This window comes from Alosa sapidissima, chromosome 10 (genome assembly GCF_018492685.1).
Source record: "Alosa sapidissima isolate fAloSap1 chromosome 10, fAloSap1.pri, whole genome shotgun sequence".
Lineage (NCBI taxonomy): Eukaryota > Metazoa > Chordata > Actinopteri > Clupeiformes > Clupeidae > Alosa > Alosa sapidissima.
Genome location: NC_055966.1, coordinates 16,823,251 through 16,834,989, shown reverse-complemented (window position 1 = coordinate 16,834,989; position 11,739 = coordinate 16,823,251). Strand labels below are relative to the sequence as shown.

The 11,739-nt window shown below is 38.8% G+C and overlaps 1 long non-coding RNA gene across 1 annotated transcript; it reads left to right on the top strand.

Annotated features, from left to right (window-relative positions):
• The first annotated feature begins 1,586 nt into the window (after positions 1-1,586).
• Positions 1,587-8,614, top strand: LOC121720461. The gene is made up of 4 exons (XR_006034556.1): positions 1,587-1,603; positions 2,844-2,877; positions 4,446-4,511; positions 7,971-8,614. It is a non-coding gene; the product is annotated as an uncharacterized LOC121720461 (long non-coding RNA).
• Positions 8,615-11,739: the final 3,125 nt, after the last annotated feature.

Below are 11,739 nucleotides of genomic sequence, written 5' to 3'. Positions count from 1 at the left end.
TTTTAGTTTCACTTTCACTAAAATCCAATATGGCGGAAAATCCATCATGGCGGAAAATGACGTCATAGGGTGCGTTGAACTCGGCTTGGTCCAAGGATTCCAACGATACCTGATTTATGACAATCGGGTCAACAGGTCAGAAGTTACGTGCGTGAACGCAAGTCCAAATTTGGCCTGTTGGTGGCGCTAGAGCGCTCAAGGTGCCAGTATGAAACTTGGTGAAATTAATTATGAGCCTGTCCCCTATCAGTGTGCCAAATTTCACAACTTTTCACCAGACGGTTCTATGGGCTGCCATAGACTTCAATGGCAGAGGAATAATAATAATAAGAAAACCAACAATCACAATGGGTGCCTTCGCAGCTTCGCTGCTTGGCCCCCAAATATAGCTGCAAGCAGCAATGAGGGGGCCAAGCAGAATAGGCCGGAGTTGCCATGGCAACTCAATGCTGTTACATCAGAAATATGGCCGTAAACTGTCAAACCAAGTTTCATTGCTAGCAACCAAAGATTGCCTGAGATATAAGATCACTTTCTGTTTGGTGGCATCAAAGCGGATTTTGTGTGTTGTGCAAACGCTTCTGTCAACTGGTCTAGAAAAGTAATGTAAGGAATTGTCTGAGGATGGTCTGTGCCAAAAGTTATGTGTGTGAATGCATATTCAACTTTGACCTGTTGGTGGTGCTAGAGTGTTCAAGGTGACGACATGAAACTTGATGTAATTAATTGTTGGACTGTCTAATGCCAAATTTCCCAACTTTATACTAGATGGCTTTATAATTGCCATAGACTTCCATGGCAGAATAATACACATCCGCAGCTACAGGCCAAAATATAGTTTTGCTAATTCAGCACCCACTAGAGGTCAAAGGTCACCAAATTTCTTGAGTGTCCTCCTAATTGGGTGATGATTCCATGTACTACGTTTTGATACATGCAAGGGTTGCTGAGATATGAGCTAACAATTTTGATTGGCTGTTACGGGTTAACGGTTGTAGATCTGAACACAATAAAGCGAAGTGATGCTTGGTCTGAAGATGTCATCATCTTCGAAGGATTTAACTTGGCAGGCTTGGTTCTACCAAGCACGAATCCTTGAGGCTCCTTGACTTTGAGAAACAGCCATTGCCTAATTTTAGTCTGAATATAAGATTTCAGAAATCTTACAACACAATGATTTGTTTTTTATGATAGTAAGTTTCATGGTAGGCAAGTTGTATGGTGATATGTATTATTTTTTTCTTCACTCTATTCACCTGTAATTTACCCTTCACATCAAATGTATTTTGTGTTGTGTGGACATTTTCTAAATCTCTTTTGGGCTTCATGGGCTAAAACATTTAGTATGTTCTAAAGAATAGCAGCCTAATGTAAAATGTGGTGGTTTTATTCAGCTGGTAACTGAATTATTCATTTTCAGTCATTGCATTTAATCCATTGTGTGGATGGTGAATTTGGTTATATTTTGAATATTTTGATATCAGGGCGTGACAAATGAAGTTGAAGAAGTTTAGGGACTTTTATTATGACGAGTAGGTCCTAACATCAAATAAATTGACTACGACCACGCGCCATCTTTCTTTTCGCTGACTGCTGTCAAGAGGTAAAGACGTGTTTGAATGTTTCGAGAAAAGTAATTGATATGTCTGTATATTTGGGTTTGAGACATTTATAACAGAATAAACACGCATAAATACGAAGATATGAAACTATGTTTAGCGGATGTACATCTGGAGAGTTAGTTTAGATTTGTTAACGTATTAGTGTCACTTTATGAACGATAAACTCTTAACGTTACAGTTAGACAGACAGGAAAGGTAACGTTAGCGATTGTGGAAGTGTGGATTCGTAACGTTAATACATTAAAATGTTATAATCAAATGTAAGCAGGCAGTGTGTTGAGAACAGGCGGTTATTTCATGAAATACGTTGTATCGTCGAATTAAGCTTACTTTATAGGCTAACGCTGGCACGATGCCTCACGCCATGATTGAGGCTAACGTTGTCAGGCACGTGTTTGTGAAGGCAGGCAAGCATGTGCAATTCTTAGCAAATAAGTAATTTAAGTAATGATAAACAGGATGTAATGTTGGCTTAGGTTAAATTGGTCTGATTTGACAGCGTGCATTCAAATGTCAGGGTGGATTGTGAGGTTAAAATCGTGGATGAATGTAATGTTAGGTCATGGCTAAAATAGTCTTGAACTATGAAGGGAGGGCACAAGCTCACATAAGGCGACAAACAATTGTGTTGTAACGTTACCATGACTCGTCTAAATTATTCTTTTCTGTTGGCTATTTTAGGTGGCAAACGGTAGCCTGTTACGTAGTGTTTTGGATTACCTAATCTCAAATGGCTTCATATAATGTACCAATTACTTCATGAATTAAACAACAACACAATTGTTTTATAAATTTCATAAGCCTAACCTTTTTTGTATGACCACCAATTCCTGCTATGAGATGTCTTGGTTTGGTTCAGACCATGGTTTTAGATATGGGAATAGATTTCACTGGGGATAGGAATTATATTTGTAAATGTAAATTGTGAAGGCATAATATACAGATTTTTCCTTGGCTCAATACAAATAGAATGTCTAGTGCTACTTCTAGAATGTGGCAATGCCAAGAGATTCTACCTTTTAGGTAGCTAATTTGTTGGTTTTACACCAAAATCCTGTAGTGCTGCTTTAACAATTTTCTGTAAATTGGGAGAGTGTATTGGTATATTAAGAATGACTACAAGCCACATCACACGTTTGCAAGTTCAAAGTACATATTATTGAAAATGCTAAGTATGTATCTTAAAAAATCTATATATTTTTGTTTTAAACTGCTTTCCAGAATCTGGATATTTGAGTGAAGTTTTATATTGAAGGTAAGCATGAAATGTTTCATAACTTTTGTCACATACATTCACATAAACAGTACAACTTGAAGGGGAATTTAAAAAATGGTTTGCTGTACAGACTGCAAAACGGTAATACTAGTAATAAATATGTCATGTTGATATTTGGAATATTTATAATTGTGTATGACTCTGAGGTGCCTTACAGTCCTGGATAAAAAAAAAAAAAAACTAGTATATTGCTCTGCTTTATTCAGAATAGTTCTGATGGCCTCAGAGTATAAAGTCATGAGAATCACTGCAGGGACTCCAGCTGTAGTTTTAAGTAGTTTTCAGTGGTGATGTGTGCCATTACTTGTGTTATGGATGAATGTGGTGTGTCATGCATATGAAGGCAAGCAAGTAGGATTTAAGAGTTGTAGAGCTGGGTTGCTTTCATTAGTTTTATTCCTGTCTCATATGCCTTTTGCTGTAGGTCAACAAAGTGTATGCCTCAGTATGGTATAGCTGTATCATACGTTTCATGGTACTTGTGCGTAGGCCTAATGGTATAACAATCCTGATGGCAAATTTGTTTCACCCTTTGTGTCAGTGCATGCAAGTGTCAGGTAAATGTACAAATATAGGGGAATGTATGAATTGAAGGTTTATAATGGCTTTAAAGCTACATACCACCCCTTTTGATTAATTCAGTGTGGTCGACCCTTGCATATGCAATTAAAGAAACAATATTGTAGGTTGTGAAAACAAGCAGTATTGTTGTAATTAAATGTACGGTATCCACATTATAATATAATGTTCCTTATCAACGATGCTGGTGTTATGTCAAGGTATGCTGCTTTGAGATACTGTAGCACAAATGAATAGTATTTTACAAAAATGGCACTGTTCTGTTTAAGGATGCAGGCTAAAATGCTGCTTTTAGCCACCAGTATCCAATGTTTTGATTTAGGAGCAGCACCATCTTATTAAAACAGATAGTTGAAATGGACTAACAATCCTGAATGTTTTTTTTTTTGTACTTTATTTATTTGGTTTAGCATATTGACTAACAAATATTATATATGATGTGTGTTGAGGTAGCAAAAATTACAGTACTTCTACTGAAACCCTACTTGTGCTATAGCACAACTTGATGGGCAGCCTAATTTGACCCAACACTGGCTCTTTGGCGTTGCTATCAGGGTGTAAGCGACAGTTCAAGGCTGTGTGAGTTGACGGTAATTTGCACTTGTGACCTAGTTGGCAGTGATTCGACACCTTGTTTTTCAATTATTGAAAATGTTTTGAACATCTGGTCAGGGTTTGTAGACTATATAAACAGTAATAATTGTGTGTGAATTTGTTGAAAACATCTGAAATGCTAGATTCAGTTATTAGTCTTAAAGTATTTTTTGATTTCAGTATGCCTTGCTCATGCTTGTAAGTGTTGTATAGTTTCACTTTTGAAGGTAAAGAACATTTATGATGTAAATATGTACATTGTTGCCTGTTTATCAGAACTGATGAAATTAGTACAGTGTAACTTATGAGATGCTTAAGGAAATGTAGCATGTCAGACTTGCCTGTTTCTGATTTGTGTTCTGTGTGTTTTGCAGATGCCGTGTCCAAGCAAGCGCTCCAGGGCAGCCAAAAAAATACAGGCTGATTTGAGGTCCACTAAGGTCAGGCTGGTGAACTTTTCATTCTGTCCTGATGTATTATGATTGTGTGTATGATAGAAAACATGTTTAAATGTTGCTTCCAGTTAGCAATTGCAGTAGTTTTTACATTTCAGGGGTGTGATTCTTCCGTTTTTTTTTTTCGACTTGAAAATGACACCCAAGCAAATCGTACAGATCCGATGAGTTTTTTTTTTTTTTTTTTTTTTTTAGAGGGGGAGGGGGTCTGTTGATAAGAGGTAGGCTATATTTCTGCATTACACAGGCCATCATTACAACAGGTCGCTGACAATGACTGGTTTTGTGCTTCACATCTTTCCGGATGTCACGCCGCTTGTAGTGTATTCCGTTTATTAGTGGATTTCATTGAAAGTGATACGGGTTGATCAGCTGCATTCTGAAGAATGCTTGATTCAAGTTCAGTGTGTGTGGCGCACTCCTCAGCAGAAGCCATGAAACGGTAAAGGTCAACAAATTAATTTAAAAAGACATCATGTATGAAGTTTTTTCCCCCCTCGTTTTGGCTTTGCATCGGGTTCGCTGTCAGGATTTTCCGATAATGAATCTCGTGATGCTGATATTGAATTTTAACTTCTGCGCGTTTAAGCTGTGCTTGAAGTTAGCTGTGACAGACTAGCCTAACCTTACAGGTTTTCAAAGCCTGTCTACCTTAGGCCTACTACATTGTTTAGTTAACACCTTGTCATTTTGCGTTTGTCCAGCCGTTCACCTCTGTGAACCTTGCGCCCCTTGTCTAAAACATATTTCAGGATGCCAGCTAACCATGAAAACGTAACGTGATGGTGCGAGATCAAAGCTTTGGCATACTTAGTAAATGTCTTGCACATAACATTGAGCTGAATATTTAGTGGAAATGGCCTACTGTAGCATTGTACTGATGGATAAAAAGTCGCCAATTTAAAGGCGCAGTCCCTACCATTTATTTTAGGAGGAGTGGTGTAGGACCTACAGTGTTACTTTGGGAAGAGAGGAATCGATGTAATTTGATTATCTTTGGAACTGAAATATCAACAACCTTCAAGTTGCAACCTCTTCAATCAGCATCAAAATATCAGTAGGCCTATCAGATGATTCACTATTTTGTATGTAGGCCCAGAGGACTGTTAGGGGGCAGGCTATATATTATCAAGTAGGAGTATAGTAAATAATTTAGTCAACATTTTAACTCCATGTTGGTTTAAGTTATAAACAAAACATGTTATAAATGGAAAAAATACAGTCTAGTCTTGTGTAGGTCTATAGCAGTGATCCTCACATTGGCAGTGTAAAATCAAAAGGAGAGTCACTTTTACGACAACATACTAAGTCACCTTTGCAAATGTGCATTTCTACATATAAATTGGACATCCCACAAAAAAAGAAATAACAGCCAATACAGCTAAATATATACAGCCAAGGCTTAATAACTTCCTTTCACCTTCATTATTTGGGTGAAGGGAAAAGTATAATTCAGGTGTTTACGTTTTTGTAGTGCAGTATTGTATGTTTATGAAGCACATTTAAAAAAATATATTGGCTGTGTTGCCACATAGCCTTCAGTGGGTCCCATTTAGAAATGACCACTTCATTCGTGCTTTCCGTGATTTATGCAGCTGAAATGTATTACAACTTACCGCCACAAGGTGGCAGTATAAGTCCGCTGTAGCATTGTCGGTAAACAGGGCAGTGGATTGCATTCAAAGGCGTTGCAAGTGGTAGTGAGCAGGCTTGTGCAAAATTCCAGAATTGAATTGAAACTGGCTCTTAAATTCCAATTCAATTCTTGAATTTCACTTCAAACTAAATTTTCTTACGGGGGAGCATGCCCCCGGACCCCCCTAGTATTTGCCCCAAATATATTTTCTTTAAGGCCCTTTTCCAGTGCCAGCCTTGTTAGGATTTGCCTCATGAATTTTATGAAGTGTAGGTGATGTAAATATATACGGTAGCCAACACTATAGTACACTAAAGTACTCGAACCATCGGGGGGGGGGGGGGTTACTCCGTACTACGTATATTTTCCTTTTTTTTTTTACCTTTGCCAATCACACCCCTGACATTTGCTTGAATGTTTAAGGGAAAGCAGGTAGGCTGTGTGCAACCATGTATATCAGGTCATGTATGCAGGTTTGTGAAAGAGTAGGAGGTGTTTTCCTTCCTTCTAAGTAGATGTTTGATACACATACATATGCTGCAGTTTTATCCTCACAATGTTTTTGAGATGGTACAGTACAGATTACATGATGTTTCAGCTTTCTGTTTTTTATTAGTGACACTTGGGTGGTTTGATATCTGCATTATATGAATGTACATCAACTAGAGAATTGTTATTCAACAGAGTCAGGTAGTTGAGTGCAAGTCTGAGTTCATTGTCAATAGGATCATAATTGTATATTAAGTCTTTTTAGTATGATGGTTGAGTTCAGGTTCATGTAAGTGCCGTATCAAAAATGTGTTATGTATGGGTTGTTTTATAGCATAGATGTATTCTTTTATGTAGAATTTAGAGACTCGAGAGACAGAGATTAGTCAACACTGATATGGTCAGATACCGCTTGGTCATGGTCAGTGGTAGGAGGGTCTTTGTTGGCTGTCCAGTTCCTCACAGATGATTTATAAAATGCTGGCCTGACCTCAAGATCGATGTAGTGGTTGTTACCAGGATAGGCATTGTACTTTGTAATGTGATGGCTCTTGTACCATAAACACTTGCGTCACAGTAATATTGATGCAGAGAAGGAGCTACGTTAGGAATGGACTCAGGATGGTGCACTGTTTGTAACGCTTTACACTTAGATAGTCTCATGACTGTTATTGGCATGCAAACAGTAGAAATGTTTTCTATGGCCAAGTTGTCCAACTTTGGTGAATGGAAAAAGTGTGGTTTATTAGCTCTATAGATTGAACTTTTGTAAAGGCATACTGTATAAATGTGAGCTATGCTTCTTTCTAAACATACTACTACTACTGTCAGTTCTAGTAGGCCTCCCTGTGCATGTGTTGTAAAAGCTTTGGAGATGATTCAGAATGCAGCAGCAGCATGTCTGATACTTTCTCAGCCTAAGAGGACACATGCTTCTTGTTGTCTGCATTGGCTTCCTATTGCAGCCAGAATTAAATTCAAAACCCTGACATTGACATATATGGCTTTTACTGGATCAGCTCCATCTTATCGTAATATGATCCCGCCTTACATTCCTTCTAGACCACTGCGTTCCCAAATTGAGCAATTTTGTGTTAACATCTTTAGTTGTATCAACATGTATTCTTTACTTGAGTCATTATAATTTTACATGAATTAGTGTAATTATATGTTTGGATGAAAGTGTCTGCTAAATACCATAACAAATGTGAATGATTGCATGTTTTCATAGAAGTGGAAAGACATTGTCAAGTACCAGTTGAATGGTCAAACAACCATGGTATCATTACATGTGACTGATTAAATGTGTTTTGTTGTAGATGCCGGCTGATGTCGCTGAGTCAGGACAGACTACAGTGGACCGAGATACCGAGGTTTTGCCACCGCTACCTCGTAAAAATAAAGCAAGGGCCGAGGTTTTGCCAGCGCTACCTCGTAAAAAAAAGGCCAGTGCTCCGCAGTCTTCGGACGCCAACTATGCTCCCGTACTGTTCCCGTACTGCTCACGTACTGCTCAAACTCAGCCAAACTCTGCTGAAACTCTGCTCAAACTCAGCCAAACTGCTGACTCTCTGAATATGTGCCATGACTCTGCAAACCCACTGTCAAATACTTTGACTTCTAATGCTACTAATGATTGTTTGATTGAATCTGTTGACTTCCCAGAGAGATCTGTGCTGATGGGGTCCTTTCATCAAGGCGATTCACGGTTTGGAAATGTGCGCAACAAGCAGTGTGGTGCCATCAGTTTGACTGCTGTTTTGAAGTCCAAGATGAAGAACGTGTGGAGTTGGGAAACTCGAGATCTTGATGATGTTTTGATTAAGGGAACTGTTCTTTACAGGTCAATGAGTGCACAGGGTAAAATAAGAGACCAAGGAAGGGGTTACATTGCTGTGTCTGAATTGCCTAGACAATATGAAGTGTGGAATTGTGATTTCTCAATAAACTTTGCTGATTCTTACACTGGATTTATTCAGGTTGATGACTATGACGATGCTTTACGTGATGTTGCCATGCCTTTTGATGTAGCACTGCAGCGGGCGCTGTTTAGCAATGATGCTTGTTTGTTAACCATTTGTGCTAACACGTGTGCTGTAGTGAATGCAGGAACCGGGTTTGCGTTTGTTGATTCACACGTTAACAGAAACGTCAACCAGAAAGGTGAGAGGACAAGTTGTGTTGCATACTTCAGCTCTATACACTCCCTGGTCACATTTGCTTACGACTTTGCGCGATCTTTTGGCATAAGCACACCAAGGTTTGAGGTAACTGGAGTCACAGTAATAATTGATGCCGATGCCCAGATGGACTATTCATCCAGCTGTTCAATGAGCTCTGCAAGTTGCCGTCCACTCTACAGCGATGTGGTGAAGCGTAAGCTTAAAGTGTGTGCACGAGTTGTAAGTGGGTCGTCTACAGTTGCAGCTAATTTCACAAGTGGCACAGAATGTTCGCAGACAAGCAGACCACTGTACAGTGACGTTTTGAAACGAGTTTCCAGTAAGGATGTTGCGCAAAACAAAACTGCAACAGACGATGTCATTGTTATTGATGCAGGTGCGCACGAACAGTCTTTTCAACCTGTAAAGTGTGATGTGCAGGCAAATGATGTCATTATAAGTGATGTAAGATTTCACAAACAGGCTTTTAAACATTTAACTCGTCAGGATAAGGATGCACTGTGCACATGTTTAGGTCTTCAAAATGAAAATGTTGATTTAGGCCTAATGGTAACCACTGATCTCGATGACATGGGATGTCCCTGTAAGATAAAAAGCATAAAACCTGACGGGAATTGCTTTTACCGTAGCTTAGCCTTTAACATTTGTCACAATGAAGACAAGCATGTGAAAATAAGACGGGCTGTCGTGAAACACCTTCAGAGACACAGCACCAAATTTGAAACATATTTGAGGGATGAATACACATCTGTGCAGGACTATGTGACTAAATCAAGAATCTACTACTGTGGTTCATGGGCAAAAGAGATTGATATTTTCGCTGCTGCTGACTTATTGCAAACAACTATATTTACTTTTAATGATGGAAGATGGAATATGCACCGACCTGCATACTCACAGACATGTAGAGAGAATTGTATCTATTTAAATCACACTGGTAATCATTATGAGGTTGTTGAATGTGTACAACACAAAGATGCAGGAAGGCCCTGTGCAAGAACATGCCAGACAGTCAAGGTTGATGACAACTTGAGGCCACAACGGAAAAGAAAGTTGAAAGATGAATCAGAAAATGTGAAAGCAAAGAAAGAACGCCAACGATATCAAAATGATAATTACAGACGGAGAAAACTTCAGTATGACAAAGATAAGTACCAGAAAGATGAGCTTGCCAAACAGACTAAGCGTCAGTGCTCTCGTGACTATTTTCTAAAGAAATACAGAACAAATCTGGACTTTAGGAAATTCGTGCTTCAGCGTTTTCAGAGACGATATCAAACTAATCCAAATTTTCAGAAATTACGAAGTGCTTATTTTCAAAAGAAATATAAGGAAAATACAGATTTTCAAGCAAAGGTGCGAGAGTATTCCAAAGACAAATATAAGAGAAACCAGAAACATCAGAATGCTGTCCGTGCTTATTCTAAGGCTAAATACATGAGGAACCAGAAACATCAGAATGCTGTCCGTGCTTATTCTAAGGCTAAATACATGAGGAACCAGAAACATCAGAATGCTGTCCGTGCTTATTCTAAGGCTAAATACATGAGGAACCAGAAACATCAGAATGCTGTCCGTGCTTATTCTAAGGCTAAATACATGAGGAACCAGAAACATCAGAATGCTGTCCGTGCTTATTCTAAGGACAAATACAAGAGAAACCAGAAACATCAGAATGCTGTCCGTGATTACTCTAAAGTTAAATATAAAACAAACAGCACATTTCAGAGACTTGTCCGTGATTACAGTCATATTAAATACAAGAAAAACATTGGATTCCAGAACAAAATTAAAGAGCATAACAAGAGGAAGTATCAAGAAAATGAAAACATCCATATAAATAAAATCAAAAGAAGTCGTGAGAGTTGTTTAATATGGCAGAAGAAACGGGAAGACATTGGCCTAGCTATTGATCATTTTCATCAGGAGGTCAGCCGCGGTCCTGAATATGTATGCTCAGTATGTCACCGTTTACTCTTCAGGAAGCAAGTGGTTGAGTGTAAAAGACATAACTATGAAAGAAAAGGAGCAGAAGTGGCTGCATTGGCTAATAGGTGCATAACATTGCAATATGTACATGTGTGTGATGTTGAATGTGATCAGAAATGTAATTTGTATGATAGTCCATCAAGCAAATTATGGATTTGCCATACATGTCATCGTAAAATACTTGGAGGAAAACTTCCCGAAGAGAGTGTTACCAACAACATGCATTTGGATGATATTCCAGCTGAACTCAAATGTCTGAACTCTTTGGAACAACATCTCATTGCACGTCACATTCCCTTCATGAAGCTGTTGTGTTTGCCTCGAGGCCGCCAGAGAGCTTGTCATGGTCCTTGCGTCTCTGTTCCTGTTAATAACACACATGTGACAAATATACTCCCAAGAAATGAATGTGATGACAAGATGATAAGAGTGAAACTGAAACGCAAGTTGACGTATAAAGGTCATTACGAATACATGTATGTCCACACTGATCGTGTCAGAAATGCACTCAGGTATTTGATGGCAAACAATAAATGGTATAGTGATGTGACTATGAATGAGGAATGGGTAAACTCTCTGAATGGCACTGACCAGCATGAGGAAAGTACCAAACAGGAAACACCTGATAACAGTGATGATGAAAATGTTCCTGAAGAGCAAGCAGAGGAAGATGTGACTTATATCAAAGACCAGAATGGGCTTTTGTCAGATACATCATTACAACCTGTCGATCTGGGTTCAGAGATCATTGATCAGAATTTTCAGGACATACTTAATGTGGCACCAGGTGAAGGTAACAGTCCAGTGAGGTTGCTGTCTGATAAAACCAACGAGGCAAAATGTTTCCCTGTTTTGTATCCATCTGGTGGACCTACATTCCATGATGAAAGAGAGTCCAAAATAACTCTGTCACGGT